The 18,905-nt window shown below is 39.8% G+C and overlaps 1 pseudogene; it reads left to right on the top strand.

Moving 5' to 3' along the window:
* Positions 1–4,749: 4,749 nt before the first annotated feature.
* Positions 4,750–4,867, top strand: LOC126274573 (5S ribosomal RNA; annotated as a pseudogene).
* The last annotated feature ends 14,038 nt before the right edge of the window (positions 4,868–18,905 follow it).

Here is an 18,905-nt window from a genome sequence, read left to right as displayed (position 1 = left end):
AGAGGATGCATACAGAAGTAAAGAGGTGTATAGTATAAAGATGTAGGATGAAAAGATGCATGAATGGCTAAAGAGGAAAGGGAAAGAGGAGAAGACTGAAAAGTAAATGGGAGTGAGGTTGTTTAACATAGGTTCAGTCCAGGGGGATGGCGGGATGAAAGGATGTGCTGGAGTGCAAGTTCCCATCTCCGCAGTTCGAGATTTTTAGGTACATTGGACAAGTCATATAATTAGCTGCATTGGAGATATCACAGAAATTGAAACAATTACAATCATTTTGGGAGAAGAAACCATAACAGATGGAAGGAATCCATGTACTTTATTACATGTTGAAGATGGATGCAGTTTCAGAAGTGGAAGACAGTTTGTCAATAAAAGAACTCTTTATTGCTGTTTGTTTACAATCATTGGATTGTGAAGTTGTTGATGTTGATGGTGAGCAAGGTGAATACACTGCAACAGCTTCTCTGGGTATATCAGCTCTAGCATGATCATGCAGGTGGAAGTGCTATGTATGCTTTTCCCACAGTGGCATCTGCTGTGTAGGGGAGTCTCACTTTATCCTGCCTTAATATGAATAGACCATTATGTCAGCTTAGCTGTGAATATATCAGGCTGTCCTTCACTCTTGTAGTGCAGGATGGGAAACTCCTCTGTGGATACCCTGACAGAGGCAGCAATTGTTGGATCCACCACATCACAGTTCCATGAAAGCAAGAGAATGCTGAGGTGCCCTAAAGCACAGAGGCTCAGGCAGTGGACAGGGGTTCAAGGCCTGGCAGTGGTGTATGTGATCAGCGCAGCACTTTCCAACACAGGCTGGATGTCACATTGCTGAACAGCTTTTTGATGATGGCAGATAATTTGGGAGAATTAAAATGCCACTGCTCCTGGCTAATTTTGTGGAAGTTACTGCCTTTGTGAGTCACATGGAAATGTTCTGGAACATAGGCAATGTTTGATATCAGCTGTTGTCCTGCTGCTCTTGATCAAACCACTGAAGCTCTCTGTAGGCTGCTCCACTCCCAGGCCATTGACACATGGAAGTTTGATGATGCAAAAGTGGTGACTTTTGTTGAGTTGCTGAACTGGCAGGGGCTTCGACTGGCAGCACCCAATGTTCAGTCCTGGTGCACTGTCTATGGGTCCAAGCACAGCTACAGTTCACACCATTACATTAACTTAAGTATTATTTGTCTCCACACTAAACATGTATTCATTTTGATGTTTGTATGTTGCAACTGATTATTATAGTTTTTTTTTTACATAAATTAATTGTTTTGCAGATTCTGTTAGGTTTATTGTTAACTGGCTTTTATTACAAATGATTATGTTTCGCCATATAAATAAATTTTAAAATTTACACAAGCTAACTCCAGAGTAGAACTGTGCAAGATACACCAACTTGCACAAACATAGCATAAAATGCAGTGATTTTTATACAATTCAGAAATTCACATTTACTGTATACAAAAATTATTCTTTTTAAATAGTGAATTTAATAATTATATTTGTTAACTACATTTTGGCAGTGATGTAAGAGAAGGGTATGGGAGGTGTCTTTATTCTATCCTCCTTTTGCTCTGGGTCCCTGGATTCTTTTTTCCAGTTTTATCTGCCTCTTCCAAAGTGAATCAGACTCATCTACTACCTGTCCCTACAACAAATCCTTCATTTGCAAGTGGTTCTTGTGTGTGTGTGTGTGTGTGTGTGTGTGTGTGTGTGTATGAAAAACTGGAAAAGACTAGAGAAGGACTCAATCTGAGTTGAGTAGTTATCTGTGTCCACTACATGCTTGTCTACAGTTGACTACTTCATCTGTTTAATTAGTAGTAGTCCATCTGGAAATACATCTCTAACTCCATCAGAGAATTTATATATGAGCACAGTACTTGTGTATACTAGTTTTGAGGTTAATTAGATATGTGCTTCTTTTGAACCTTCAATAGACAAGATATGCAGGTAATGCATTTTTAACAGAAGCTGTATGCAAAATGGATAGAACAATCTGTAATTATCTATAGCCAAAGATCTTTCCATATCAGTAACACTGGTTCCCACCTGATCATAAAATTCAAGCAACACTGGTAGTGGCTAATACTTGGATGGGCAATCACAAGTCAACAAAGTGGCATCCAACTGAAACACTTACACCAGGACATGGTATCACCAAACTAGTTTTTTTTGTGTAATTATCTTTACATATATGTTCGAAAAGGCAAGTGCATATTATTCATTGATAAAACTGTACATTCACAATAAATATTACATTAATATTGTAAGTAATTGTTTAGAAAACATCTCAGCCATACCATAATGTACAACAGGGAGTATGTATTACATCAGTAATAATTAGTTGTGTGAGAACCAGAATATAAAAAGGTTTTTCAGTGACCATTAACAGTTACAGAATTTGTTGAAAACTTAAATTATTTAACAAAGTAACATATTTTTAGGTATTAACATCATTTTTAGGCGACAGTGGCTGACAGTCTCTGAAAAGTTTTTTTTATGTTTTGAGACACTCATGCATGGTTAATTAAAAAATCAGTATGATTTTACATTGAGAACCAGAATAATAATCATAGTTAAGTAAAAGCTCTTTCTAGATGAATACTAATTATGGCCCATGAGAATTATGATATTATCTTTACTTATCATTAGTATCACACCAAACAAAGATATTTCTGAAATTCCAAGGCTACATTATTTTAATGTTGAATTACATTATCATTGTAAAATTACTTGCAGATTCCCTATCAGACCATCAGAAAAATTTTTGCATTTGCACTTGACTTCAAAGAGAATACATCTATTAAGGATAAAGAAGAAAAAATTAGGCAAAAATTGGGTTTTAAAAGTCCTCATCTTCTATGTAGCCTTAACAAAGTGTTTGACATGAACCTTAAGGTGTCAAGTCCATTTGATTCATATGATGAGGATTCCAAAAGGGAAATAACAATTGTTTTAGTTACAAGATTGATGCATGAGGTAAGTTACAATATAATTACAGATGTGAAATACTAATACATGTCTGCAGTCTCTCGATTTTAAGTAACATTTTCTTCTTCACTTGCACAACAAAAGTACTGGAGGAATGTAAATCACAAATTTGAAACAGATATTTTCAGGCTAGAATTGGAGACAAATAAAAAGTTGTTTTGAAGTAGTTTGCACAGCAAAGCAATATTAACAATATATTATAAATATGTTAAAAAGGCATCTTATAATTAAATAGTGTACATTATCTTGCATTTCTGAAAGACATTTGTATAATGATGATGATGATAATAATAATAATAATAGTAATAGTAATAGTGATAAAGGGAGAGAGATCCTTGATTCATGTTAAGTGAGACATTATGACCTAGTGGCTATAAAAATTCTTGACATTTTTTTCCCACTGCAGCTAAATGCTGTCGCTATGCACAATATTAAAGAAAGACTACACTGCAGAGAAGACTTTTGCATCTGCATGTCCTATTTGAGCTAACAATAGAAATAGCCAGCCAGAATGATTTTCTATCTTGTAATTACATATACTGTTTAAGTGATATTACATTACACTGTTGTAAAATCTCCTGTAGCATTGTTTCTAGGACATATGTCTAGTTTGCTAAATGCATTTGCTAAGTATTTGTAAAAAATATATGTCTTGACTGGCTTTGATTTTCAACAAAATTCAGAAGAATTGAATATTATATAGTGACAAGGGAATATTTCCTGGTGTAAATAAACAGTCTTGATGAAATGTGATGGATATGTAGAGGGGTAATACAGTATGTATTTTTATTTTTTGTCCAATTTCACTTTTGAATACTAAAACAGCCCAGGTAATTTTGCATATTAGGTTTAGGGTAAATATCTTCAAAACCATGAAATATAAAAGATGTGTTTTATATTCAAGTTGAAGTGGAGCAAATGTTTTTGGGAACTGTCTAACCAAGTTTTGTAATAATTTGAAACTGGTTGACCCATGCAAATAATTCACACTCTGTCCTGATCAGCCACTGATAGATAATATAGTAATGGAGAAATAAGTAAATGCAAGTGTGTAATTATAGAAGATATAATATTTTGAATAGACTATGTAATTTTGACTATGGCTGTTCTATCGGCACATCTAATGACAGCTAATAGTTGATGGAAATCTCCACAAAAGGGAATTATTTAGCCTCCATGAGGGAGATTAATGTTGATGATGTCCCTTAAAAGTTGACTCACAATGCTTAGTACGTCTTTGGCAACCATTCAGCCACAACTGAAGAACTGAGAGGACACACAGCAACAGCAGCAGCACTTATCTGATAAATAATAAATCAATTTAGTCTTTGTTTTTTTTTTTCAAATGCTTCTGCAAAGAAGTGAACTATATGTGTGCGTTTTACTGTGTAGATTAGCAGTCAGAAAATTAACCATAGTTTTTGTTTTTGCATAAGTCTTGTGAATATCCTAGTGTAAATTTTCCCACCACTGGACCACTATGTCACATGCCATATGACTGAGTTGAGTGAGTGACCGTTGACTACAGGCTCCATACTCAGTGTAGTGTCAGCCACCAAGCCAAGAGGATGTGACACTGCAGCAGCAGCAGCACTTGTCTGATAAACAGTAAATTAATTTAGTCTTTTTTCCACTCATGTGCTTCTGCAAAGGAGTGAACTATACATGTGTATTTTAATGTGTAGACTAGTGGTTAGAAAATAAATTGTAGTTTTTGTTTTTGCATAAGTCTTGTAAATATCCTTAGGCAATGGCCTTGTCACAGTGGATACACTGGTTCCCATCAGATCACCAAAGTTAAACACTGTTGGGCATGGCTGGCACTTGGGTGGGTGACTATCAATGCCACCATGTGCTGCTGTCATTTTTCAGGGTGCACTCAGTCACATGATGCCAACTGATGAGCTACTCAATCAAACAGTAGCGGTTCTGGTCAAAGAAAAGCATTATAACAACTGGGAGAGTAGTGTGGTGACCACATTCCCTTCCTATCCACATCCACAGCTGAGGATGACATGGCAGTAAGATGGTCCTGATGGACTACTTGTGGCCTGAAGATGGAGGGCTTGTGAATATCCTTGTGTAGGGAGGCTTTCTAGTGTAAATTTTACCATTACCAGAAACTTTGTCGCATCACTAAGTTTTAATTTTGTGCTAGTAGACAGCATACAGTTTAGTTTGATATTTATCTTGTGCAGTAACTTTTCAGTAAACAAGATTTCTAATAACCAGTATCTGTAAATACGTCAACTTCAGGAGAGAAATTTATTTCTGTTTAATAGCTTGCAGTTTCATAGTACAGTGAGAAATCTGTGCAGCAACTTTTATTGTTACTTCATTCTCCTTTGGTATATTTCGTATACATTTCCAATTTAGCAGCGCCATTTGAGACCTAATACCTATTTTATACACAGTATAATACGGCCATGGCTGTGCTTGTAGTGAGCGGACACAAGGAGAGCTGACTGCTCTCCGTAAACAGCAGGAAGCTGCATTGGCCACTGTTGACAAGCTCCTACATCTCACATTTACATCTACATGATTACTCTGCTGTTCATAGTAAAGTGTCTGGCAGAGGGTTCAATGAACCAGCTTCAAGCTGTCTCTCTACCATTCCACTCTGATGATGTGCGGGAAAAATTAACACTTAAATTTTTCTGTGTGAGCCCTGATTTCTCTTATCTTATCATGATGATCATTTCTCACTATGTTGGTGGGTGCCAACAGAATGTGTTTGCAACTGAAGGAGAAAGATGGTGATTGAAATTTCATGAGAAGATCCTGTTGCAATGAAAAATGCCTCTGTTTTAATGATTGCCACTCTAATTCACTTTTTTTGTCTGTGGCTCTATCTTCCCTATTTCATGATAATACTGAACAAGCTGCCCCTCTTTGAACTTTTTTGATGTCATCCATTAGTCCCATCTATCCCACACTGCACTTCAGAATAGGGTGCACAAGCGTGGTGTAAGCAGTCTCTTTAGTAGACCTGTTGCATCTTTTAAGTGTTCTGCCAGTGAATAGTAGTCTTTGGTTTGCTCTACCCACAACACTATCTATGTGACTGTCCCAATTTAGGTTATTTGTAATGGTAATTCCTAAGTATTTAGTTGAATTTACAGCCTTCAGGTTTGTGTGACTTAACGTGTGATCGAAACTTCATGGATTTCTTTTAGTACTCATGTGAATAACTTCACATTTTTCTTTATTCAGGGTCAACTGCCACTTTTTGCACCATACAGATATCTTATATAAATCATTTTGTAATTCATTTTGATCATATGATGAGAAGCTAATGTTCAAAGTTGTGATAAGATCGAGGCACCAGTGATTAGACCTGCGACACCTTTGCTGCCACTGGAATCACCTGGTGGCCCAGACATCAATGTGGCTTCTGATACACAACATGTGACTGGTCTGTCCACACTCCAGAGTGGGTGGCAGATAGTGGTGTGTTCGCACATCACTGGACGGAAGACAAAAGAGGGAGTGGCTGTGCTGCTGGTTCTGTACGTCTTAGCAGCAGGTACGAGGTGCTACCCAATGTTGATTATAACTCTGAGCCAGCACGGGAAGTCACTCCTGTTGGGCCAGCAATTGATTTTCCTGCCCAGTCTGGACAAGTACTGAATGTGGCTATGCTTGCCACTGGGAGGTCCAATGTCAGGTGGGTGATAGAGCCCCTCAGGGAGATAGCAGGCAAAGCAGGAAAGAATTCCAGTGTGCATTCAGTATGTCTACTATAACAATGTCATGTGACGAGGGCCTCCCATCGGGTAGACCACACGCCTGGTGCAAGTCTTTTGATTTGACACCACTTCAGCGACTTGTGCATCAATCCGGATGAAATGACAATGATTAGGACAACACAACACCCAGTACTTGAGTGGAGAAAATCTCCGACCCAGCTGGGAATTGAACCCGGGCCCTTAGGATTGACAGTCTGTCGTCCTGACCATTCAGCTACTGGGGGTGGACAGTATGTCTACTAGGAGGTCACATCTGTTGAGGCAGCTATCGAGCACAATGGGTGCAACCAGCTGCATGTAGTGACACATGTTGGCATGAATGATGCCTGCCGCTTGGGTTCAGAGGCCATCCTTGGCTCCTTTCAGTGGTTGGCTGATTGGGTGAAGGGAACTAGCAATGCACACGGGGTGCATGTTAAGCTACCTATTTGTCACATTGCACCAAGGGTTGATAGCAGTCCTCTGGTTTGGAGCAGAGTGGAAGGTCTAAACCAGAGGCTCAGATCACTTTGTCGCAGTATCAGATGTTAATTTCTTGACCTCCGCAATTGGGTGCAGAATTGTAGGGGTCCCTTTAATAGGTCAGGCATGCACTACACTCAGGAAGTGTCTGTTAGGGTAGCAGAGTATGTGTGCCATGCACATGAGGCTTTTTTAGGTTAGAGAACTCCACACTTAGAATCAAAGACAATTTGCCTGTTAAATCAGCCACAGTGACCTCAGAGAATCTTGATCCTCGCAGATCAGAGATAGAAAAGATTAATATGCTTTTAAAAAACTGAAGGAACATCCAAGGAAAGGTCTCAGAATTAGTATTGCTTGCTGAAGGATATAATGCACAGATAGTACCGGGAACAGAAAGTTGGTTGAAACCAGATGTTGATGACAACAAAATCCTAAGTTCAGCTTGGAATGTTCATCGTAAGCATAGGTTAGTTGCCAATGGTGGTGGTGTGTTAGTTGAAGTAAAAAATTCAATAAAATCTAGTGATGTTACCATGGATTCTGAATATGAATTAATCTGGATGAAATTGAGTATCATAGAACAGTCAAAAATGGTGATTGGATGCTTTTGTAGACCATGTGGGACAGGATCTTTAGTTGTAGAGTGCTTCAGATAGAACTTGCAGAATATCATTAGTAATTTTTCTGATCATGCCATTGTAATAGGGGGTGTTGTCAACTTGTCAGCTATAGATTGGGATTGTTATGCCATCAAAACTGGTGACAGAGACAGGGATTCACATAGCATTGTTCTGGATGTCTTGTCCAAAAATTACCTTGAGCAGATTGTTAGAGAGCCAAACCATGATGGTATTGTCTTAGACCTACTGGCAACAAACAGACCTGAACTTACCAAATCAGTTATCACAGAGGAAGGTATCAGTGATCATAAGGCTGTGACAGCATGTATAATGACAGGTACTACAAGGAATGCTAAGAAAGGTGAAAAGATATATTTGCTCAGCAAGGGTGACAGGATACAAATTCCAGAATATCTCAGCAGTCAGCTTGAAATATTCAATGATGAGGACGAATATGTGGAGAACAAATGGAAAAAATTCAAAAGCGTCATTCAATATGCCCTAGACAAGTATGCTGAAAGTAAGGTTTTAAGGGACGGGAAAGATCGACCATGGTTTAATAGCAATTTTAGAAAAGTGCTACATAAACAAAAAGCACTTCATCTCAGATTCAAGGGTGGTATAAACCTAGCTGACAAGATTCTATAAAGTTTATGTGAAAGTACTTGCTCCCCTTCTAGCACTAATTTATCATAGATCGCTTGAGCAATGAGAGGTACCTAACAACTGGAAAAAATGCAGGTCATTTCCATTTTTAAGGATGACCATAAGACAGATCACACAATTATAGACCTATATCATTGACGTCATTCTGTTGTAAAATTATGGAACATGTTTTATGCTCAAGAATTATGACATTTTGGGAAAATGAACATCTCCTGTATAAAAATCAACATGGATTCCACAAACAGATATATTGTTAAACTCAGCTTGCTCTGTTCCTCCACAAGATCTACAGCACAGTGGACACTGGCGCTCAGGTTGATGCCACATTTCTTGATTTCATTAAGCCATTTGACACCGTCCGGCATTGCGATTTAATGAAAAAAATATGAGCTGACAGAGTATCAGAGCAGATTTGCAGTTGAATTTAAGACTTTCTTGCAGGTAGAACTCAACACGTCACTCTCTGGCAAAAGTTAGGTGTTCAGTAATAGAATAATATTAAACTTAGTGTAAATTATAGTTTAGATAGTTAAATTAACGTCTGTGTTACACTGTGTATTGAAGGTTTCGCGAATATTAGCGTATTTTACTCGTAAAGAAGGTTTTACTAAACGGCCGGTTTTCGTCAGTGTTTGTTTACATTTGTAGGCGTAAATTTCGTACGTGTGTAGACCTCTTATTATTACTTAACTTTGCGCCTATAATCTTAAATACTTCTTTGGTCAATAATTAAAGACTTTTTATCTTCTGATTGTAGATTATTCAAACTTATTTGTTCATAGACTTTCCATTTGGTGTTTGTTTACTTTCAGGTAACGATTGTTTAAATTCACGTAGCTCGTTAGATTACATCCATTGTAGGTTCATTATCTTACTGATTTAAGAATATAGTTTGTTGTATTAAGAGATCATTGTTTAAATTTTATTACTGTACATTGCCATGAGTACTAAGTGTGGAAGCTGTTGTAGGAAGATAGAATTGGGTGTGTTATGTGGGGGATGTGGGGGTGTTTTTCATTGGGGCTCATGTAGCAGGAAATTTGACGAGATTATGCTTTTGGCTCTCCCATGGAACTGTAGGTTCTGTAGTATAGAAAAAAGATTCGTACAACAGGAGGAAAAGATGTGTGCCCTTCAGGCTGAACTAGATTCGGTAAAAACTGAATTAGCTAAGTTAAAGGGGGAAAAAGACTGCGGAAAATGGGAATTCGTAACAAGGAAATCACGAAAAGGGACCAGCCATGTAGATGTTGTCGAAGTTCCAGTTATGAATAAATTCTCCTCGTTACCTGAAGTAGGAAGGGAGGAGCCAAAAACAGGAGTAGTTGAAAGTAGGGTGCAGCAGACTACTAAAATTGGTAACAGCATTAGGTCGGGAAAATCTAGTAATAGGAAAAGAAAAGTCTTGCTGCTAGGTAGCAGTCATGGGAGGGGTGTAGGCCAACTAGTGCAGGAGAAATTAGGAGCAGATTACCAGGTCACGAATTTGTTTAAGCCAAGTGCTAGGCTTAGCCAGGTGATAGAAGACATAGGACCACTCTGTAGGGACTTTGACAAGAATGATGAGGTAATAGTAATAGGTGGGGCAGGAAACAGCCTGGCTAAGGATAGGAATTATGATATTAAGAGTGACCCGGATAAAATAGGAGCTGCAACAGGATGTATGAATGTGGGTTTTGTTGAGGTATTGCAGCGTTACGATCAGCCTTCAGTTAACCCTTCTGTGTGGCGAGTTAACAGAGAGTTGAGCGAGCAGCTGCTGGACGGTGCAAAGACACACATTTATAAAGTGCCTGTTGGTAGCATTGGGAGATGGGGATACACTCGACATGGCCTGCACCTAAATAGTCTAGGCAAGGATAGATTAGCTGATTTAATTGTAGGTCGTCTAAAGGGGGCCACTAGCACTCAAGGCAAAACCCCTGTGAACCGAAAGGGCATAGGGGCACCTTTTTTAGGTTGAACAAGATGTCCAGACAGGCAGCTCTTAAAGGTAAAAAAATAAATGGTTCAAATAAAGGTAGAGGAAACAGTTGTGTTAATATATATCAGGGGATTAAGGAACAAAATAGACGAACTAATAATTTGTTTTGAGAATATTAAAAATAAGAACAGAAGTTGATGTACTGTGCCTGTCTGAACATCATATAACTACACAAATGGAAAATGTAAATATTAATGGGTATAAACTAGCAACTTATTTTTGTAGAGACAATATGGAGAAAGGAGGAGCTGCCATTTATGTTAAGGGGGAACATAGTTTTAAAAACATAGAAACCGCAAAATTCTGTGTAGAACAGCACATTGAAGTATGCGCTTGTGAGCTTAAATTGGACAGTGGTAAATTCATAATTGTGACTGTGTATAGGTCGCCACTTGGAAATTTTCAAATGTTTCTTAAAAACCTAGATCTCTTGCTGTGTTATCTGTCAGAAAAGGGAAAACACATTATCATTTGTGGAGATTTTAACATAGATTTTCTTAAACACTCAAGCAAGAAGAACGACCTTCAACTATTACTTTGCTCTTACAATCTGACATCAGTCACTGATTTTCCTACTCGTATTGTACAAGACAGTAGCACCCTGATAGATAACATTTTCATAGACCAAGATAAATTAAAAGAAGTAAGCACCTATCCTATTAAGAACGGGCTTTCTGATCACGATGCACAGCTACTTTCAATTCATGACTTTGCTCCATACAGTAATGTGAAAAAAACAAACAAAATAATACACCCAATTAACCATATAACAATTCAACAATTTAAGGAAAGCTTCAAAAGGATAGACTGGGAGGATGTTTATCGGGAACCTGATGCAAATGTTAAATTTAACATATTCCATGATAAACTTGTGGGTATATTTGAAAACAGTTTTCCTAAGAAATTAGTGAATCATAATTCAAATAAACTTGATAAAAAACCATGGCTGACTAAAGGGATTAAAATTTCTTGTAGCCGGAAATGGGAACTATACCAAGACACTAGAATAAGTCGAGATGAAGAAAAGCTCAACCATTATAAGAAATATTGTAATATATTAAGGAAAGTTATAAAAAAAATCCAGAAGTATGTGTATCAAGTCTGAGATTAGCTCCTCTGATGACAAAGTTAAAACAATATGGAATATAGTTAAAAGGGAAACAGGGCAACCAAGGTCACAGGACAACAGTATTACAGTTAAGCACAATGAAAAGCTTATAAATGAAAAATCACAGGTTGAAAATATTTTTAATAATCATTTTATAAATGTAGTGGAAAATATAGGCAACAGCTGCTCACCAGATAGGGCAGAACTCTATATGAAAGAGGCATTCCCGGTGCAAACAAATGAAATTGAAATCCTACCCACCTCACCGTCAGAAATTAAGAAAATAATAAATTCACTTAAGAATGAAAACTCACATGGAACTGACGGTATCTCCAATAGAATACTAAAATCTTGTCCACACCTGATAAGTCGAGTTCTTAGCCACGTATGTAATAGCTCATTGAATCAGGGAATATTTCCTGACAGATTGAAATATGCCATACTTAAACCCTTGTATAAAAAAGTGACAAGACAGACGTCAACAATTATCGTCCTATTTCAATTCTGATGTCCTTCTCAAAAGTGTTTGAAAAAGTAATGTACTCAAGAGTAACTTTACACATTAGTGGGAATAACGTTTTAACAAAATGTCAGTTCGGTTTTCAGAAAGGTGTTTCAACAGATAGTGCTATACACGCTTTCACTGATCAAATTTTAAATGCTCTGGATAGTAGAACATCACCAATTGGGATTTTCTGTGATCTCTCTAAGGCTTTTGATTGTGTGGATCATGAAATCCTCTTAGATGAGCTGAAGTACTATGGAATGAATGGTTCAGTACACAGATGGTTCACTTCATATTTAACTGGTAGAATGCAGAAGGTTGAAACAGTAAACCCACATAGTACACAAAGGGCAGCAGATTATTCAGACTGGGGATGTTTCAAGGATGGGGTACCACAGGGTTCTGTCTTGGGGCCTTTATTGTTTTGTTATGTTAATGACTTGCCTAATTATATTCATGAAGATGCAAACTTGGTTCTCTTTGCAGATGACACAAGTATTGTAATCAAGCCTAAAAAGCAAGAATCAGCTGAGGAAAATGCAAATAATGTTTTTCAAAGAGTTATTAGGTGGTTTTCTGCAAATGGACTTTCATTGAACATTAAAAAAAACACTGTACATACAGTTCAGTACAGGGAAAGGCATAACACCGGAAATAAATATAGAGTGTGGGGGAAAATCTTTAGCTAAAGCAGATTGTTCAAAATTTCTGGGTGTCTGTATTGATCAGAATTTAAACTGGAAGACACACATTGACAATCTACTGAAACGATTGAGCTCAGCTATCTATGCTATTAGTGTCATTGCAAATTTTGGAGACAAGCACATCAGTAAGTTAGCTTACCATGCATATTTTCATTCGTTGCTTTCTTACGGAATCATCTTTTGGGGCAATTCATCACTAAGAAAGAAGGTATTTATTGCACAAAAACCTTGTTATCAGAATAATGTCTGGGGCTCATCCAAGATCGTCTTGTAGACAATTATTTAAAGAATTAGGGATATTGCCAGTAGCTTCACAATATATATACAGCCTAATGAAATTTGTTGTTAGTAACCCAGATCACTTCAGAATTAATAGCACAGTCCACAGCTACAATACTAGGAGACAGGGTGACCTTCACTACCGTTCACTGAATTTGACATTGGCACAAAAGGGGGAGAATTATACTGCCACAAAGATTTTTGGTCAATTGCCAAACAATATCAAAAGTCTGACAGACAACCAATCGGCATTCAAAAGTAAGTTAAGGGAATTCCTGAATGACAACTCCTTCTACTCCATAGATGAATTTTTAGACATAAGCCAAAGAAATACAGTAAGTATTAACAATTGTACCGTATATAAGACTAACAATGATTATTTGGGATAAATGAATCTTTTGTACTTTGACACGATCCACGTCATTACGAAAGAATCATGTTCATGATCCATGGAACAAGTAATATAACTAACTAACTAAGTAACTAACTAACTAACAGAACAAAATTGACAAATGTAAAGGTAATATCTGAAGTACCACAGGGAAGTGTGACAGGACCATTGCTGTTTAAAATATATATAAATGATCTAGTAGAAAGCATTGCATGCTCTTCAAGGCTATTCACAGATGACGCAGTTGTCTATATCAAAGTAGCAACACCAGAAGGTAGTAAGAATTTGCAGAATAACATGTGGAGAATTGATGACTGTTCTGCTCTGGCAGTTGACCCTGAATGTAAATAAATGTAACATATTGTGCATACATAGGAAAAGGAATCAACTACTGTACAGCTACATTATTGATGAAAAACAGCTGGAGACAGTGTCTGCTGTAAAATATCTAGGCGTAACTATCCAGAGTGACTGTAAGTGTAATAGCCACATAAAACAGATAGTGGGAAAAGCAGGCATCAGACTGAGATTCATTGGAAGAATCTTAAGAAAATGTAACTCATCCATGAAAGAAGTGGCTTATACGGTGCTTGTTCACCTGATTATTGAGTGTTATTCATCTATCTGGGATCCCTATAAGGTAGGATTGATAGAGGAGATAGAGAATATTTGACAAAGAGCAGTGTGCTTCGTCACGGGATCATTTAACTGGCGAGAGAGTGTTATGGAGTTGCTAGACCCAAGCCACTGGCAGACATTACAGGAGAGGCATTGTGCCTCATGGAGAGATTTACTATTGAAATTTTGGGACAGCACTTTCAGGAGGAGTCTGACAAGACCAACAATCATTCTTCCCATACACTATTCATAAGTTGAACAGGGCTGGAGGGATCAGATAGTAGTATTGAAAATACCCTGTGCCACATACCATTAGATGGCTTGTGGAGTATAAGGTAGATGTAGATATAGATTCAAATCTCATTCTGAATGATGAGATCAGAGTGACAAAGAAGCTGTACATCAGTGCTGTGAGTGTGAATCAATAGTGCTGATGTGTTTGATTTGATTTTTTATTGGTCCAGTTTTATCATACAGCACAAATTGTACAATTGAAATTGGACAGGTCAAAGATAAGTTTCAATAATAAATGATATTAGCAAAATAGTAGGCAAATTAAAAATATGTACCTATTTCAATTAATTCTGTTATGTATTCAGAAATTCTCTGACAGAATAGAAACAGTGTGTGGCACCGATATACTCGTCACCAGAAATATCAATACATAAACTAACCATCTTTGCATTGTATTTCATCTCTGACTTATTGCTTCACGCCATGTTAAAAGTTGAGTTCCGTATGTGATGTTCTGCCATGATGTGCAATAAAATATAGTTCTCAACATGTTGGTGAATTCTCTGGAGAAAACCCCCTGAATCCACCACAGTCATGACTCTGAGTTTCCTTGTTATTCATTTTCGCTTTCCGACAGTGCCTGTGACGACTCCACCAGTCATTTTCGTGTGTTTTATCACAAGAGTGTTCAAACAATGACTTTGGCTCCATGCCTAATGCCCGATTTTGTGACAAATATGCGCTGTTGCTGGTGATGTAAACCCGCCAGGACTGCAACACAGTGTTTCTTCTTCAACGGCTCCCCTGGTGTCATATGATATTTTCAAGCTTGTAACAACAAGTGAGGTTAGGAACATGCATGGCCGGCCGTGGTGGCCGTGTGGTTCTGGCACTGCGGTCTGGAACCACGGGGCTGCTATGGTCGCAGGTTCGAATCCTGCCTCGGCCACGGGTGTGTGTGATGTCCTTAGGTTAGTTAGGTTTAAGTAGTTCTAAGTTCTAGGGGACTTATGACCTAAGATGTTGAGTCCCATAGTGCTCAGAGCCATTTGAACCATTTTTGAACATGCTTGACTCTGGTTACCAAACGCCTTTGTTCCCGCAACCTCATGTGTCTACCTCAAACTACTACTTATGGCTCTCTATGCAGTGCAGCACCAATGTAGAACTCCATTAATGTTTCATTTGACAACTTTCCACTGCCGCAGCAACAATTCCCGATGCCCTACTCCATGCAACCCCACATTAACTACAGCCACACCCTGCCAGGCTCATGGGCCTTTCACCTCAGCTTCCGACCATGCTTGCTGCTACCTCTGTCCCATATCAATATGTCTTCCGACTTCGACACATCAGCCTGAAACATGAACAACAAGTGGTCTAGTGGGCCTAGTGACACCCTACATTCTATTACTACGCCCCAGTGCTCTGTGACACAGCTCTCACCTTACCCCAATGTGATTTCGAGTGGATTGACTATGAACAATGAACCTTTGTACCACTCACCCCATGTTCAGCATCACTATACACACGGTGCTTCAGTTCAGCCCACACCCCTGCCGCCTTCCTGTCACACAGGTGATTATGGCTCAGCTCTCTTGTCGAGCTATCAGCGTGTTAACATGTGCCCACAGTTCATGAATTATTTCTCACCTGTTGCATCGGTGCCAGCTCCAGTCAAGCTTCCACAACTGTTTTCGGCACAGCCAGGTGCATTTTCCATATCTCTCCTGTAACATCCGCACTGGCTCCTGTCAAACTTCCGCATTCGTTTTTGGCACAACCAGTGCCTCATCCGCATCGGCTTTCCGCGACTTGGTACATCATCCTCCACCACAATGTGCCACCTTCACTCTACCGCAGGGCCAGTTCACAACTCCATCGAGCTCCCTGACTATGCCGTGAAGGCTCAAGAATGCAACTGCCGCCATGCTTTGGACCTCACATCTGCTTCCGCACTTCACCCCCAGGCTGCTTCCAGGCTACCACCACTCGAAAACAACCGAAACTGCCTGCGTTCTCCATCGAGAACCCCGAATTCTGGTTCGCCTTAGTTGAGCAGATCTTTCAGTATTATTTGCTTGATGGCCACTCACGGTATATTTGTTTCATGAACAGTCTCCATGACCATGCTGACTTGATTCGTGATATATTCACCACACCTCCTCAGGAAGACGTATACACTTCTGTCAAGAGGACGATACTGGAACGTGTTACACAGACATCGACCGAGAGGGTCCAGCAGCTCATCTACGAAGAACAGCTCGGCAACTCAGCTCCATCACAACTGTGGCGCCATCTCTGACTCCTCGTTAACAGCCAGGCCATGCCTGATAACACACTCTTGTCAATCTGGATCAAGAAACTTCCTCTTTCTGTCCAAACTGCCATCTCTTGCCTTGAAGATCAAGCTACTGATGTACTTATCCGCACTGCTGACCGAGCTCATTCTGCACTAGAACGTGAGCTTCACACCCAGCAAGCTGAACTCGCCTCCCACCAACAGCTTCACCCTCCCCCTGCACGCCACGGATGCTGCGCTAATCTGGAAATCGGTAACCACTCCCCAGCACCGTTGATGGCCTTGCCCCCTCCTGCAGTCAACTCTTCGGCAGGCCAAGGACCCTCGTCCTTTCCCTTTGGCTATGGGCTCTGTGCAAGATGCACATCCACATTACCCCTAATGCTACTTCCACACACATTTCAGTGATGTAGCAAGGAACTGCAGAAACCCTTGCTGTTTCCCAAATGCAGGTCACAGGTAGGTTTCTGTGCCACCTCCTGCACACAAGACAGGCACCTACCAGTGCTTCACTCAGTTCGTGAAAGGTGTAACATTTGTGGACGATTATATCTCAAAGACATGTCTTTGGGACAACTGTTCCTCATTGACATAAGTGCTGATGTGTCGCTACTGTCCACAACTCTAGCATCTGAGAAGATTTGTTCCCACAACACATCACTATAAGTCGTCAGCTCCACTAAACTGCCGTGTGTTGGTTTGACATCCCACTCTGTTATGCTCTCTCCAAACTGCAAGCTCGAGTGGACTTTCCTAGTCTGTGCTGCAAGAAATTACACACAAGTGCTTTGTTGAGCAAGAACAGGTTGCTCACCTATGCAACGAAAATTTCGAGCTCAGGATCGGCGAAAAGCAGTTCAAGCTCTCCCTCACTCTCAAGAAATTAAAAACACTTCAACAAGGACAGGTTAGTAAGTGCATCGACTGTATAGACAATCCTACTTCCGTCTGCTCCTCATCCATAACCTCTATCAACTGTGCTGTCACCGCAATGTCGTACACAGATGTATGTAAACTAAACCCATGTACTGCTGTTGCCACATGTACTGACAGCCCCATAGTGCCATGGTGCCATGCCATCCTCACGCCACAGTTGTTATCTCTGACCACTACGCATGCGCGCCACACCTCACTTCAGCCTGGCCTGCCCCCAGTGGACGATCTGGCAAACTGTGAAACCTCTGCTCCTGCACGCCACGGTGTGAACTCGATGAAATACACAGACAGTGCTCTTGCACCCAAACACGATTAACATGTTTTGACCCAGACTGTGCTGCCACAGGACACACCCACAGCCACTGTGCCTACTAATGATTCAGGAACCCAACCGAACTTTCATGATTCTGGAGTATGAGCTTCAGGCCGGCGGCCATCTTGTCGCGCTGACTCCTGGGACACTTCGCCACCTTGGCTTCCTTTGGAAAAGCTGACTTTCACTGAACGCAGTAATCCTGCTCCACCTGATCACACAATGCAAGCAGTAAACAAACTGCCTCCCTTGCATCAAGAAACATCAAAGTGGTTACTAACTGAACAATGCACAGACCATGCCTCACACTCAGTCCTCCCATCTCTAGTAAACCCCGCAGACTTTGCCCCGAGTGCCTTTATGATCTCAAAAAGCAAATCACAGAGCTCTTAAATGCCAGTGTCATCATACCGTCCGCCAGCTGCTGGTCCTCTCCCATTCATATGACACCCAATAAAGATGGGACCTGACACATGTGCGGGGATTACCATTGCTTGAATGTGAGAACTATAATGGACAACTACCCTGTACTAAACATTGCTGACTTCACCAGCACGCTATCGGGCACATCTGTTTTTTCCGTCATCAACTGTAAACGGGCTTACCACCAAATTCCAATGGCCCCCGAAGATATTGAGAAAACAGAAATCACCACGCCCATAGGCCTCTTCCATTTCCAATTCATGCCTTTTGGACTCAAAAACGCCAGACAGACATGGCAACACTTTACTAACAAAGTTTTGTTCGGCCTCATATTCTATTTTGCTTACTTTGATGACACACTTGTCTTCAGTTCCTCTGTCGAGGACAATATACATAGTGTGCAGACCATTCTAGATACCTTGAAAGCCGCAGGCATTGAAACCATCCTCAACAAACTACAACTACAACAACCTGCTGCCACCTTCCTTGGGTTCCAGGTATCGGCTGATGATATCTCACCTCCACCGGAGAACGTTCAGTCCATCTTAGATCTACCAAGATTTTCTTCATTCAAAGAACTTTGGCGTTTTCTCGGCACCATGAAC

This window comes from Schistocerca gregaria, chromosome 5 (genome assembly GCF_023897955.1).
Source record: "Schistocerca gregaria isolate iqSchGreg1 chromosome 5, iqSchGreg1.2, whole genome shotgun sequence".
Taxonomy (NCBI): Eukaryota; Metazoa; Arthropoda; class Insecta; order Orthoptera; family Acrididae; genus Schistocerca; species Schistocerca gregaria.
Note: the sequence above shows the minus strand (reverse complement) of the source record. Positions and strands in the feature narration are given on the sequence as shown.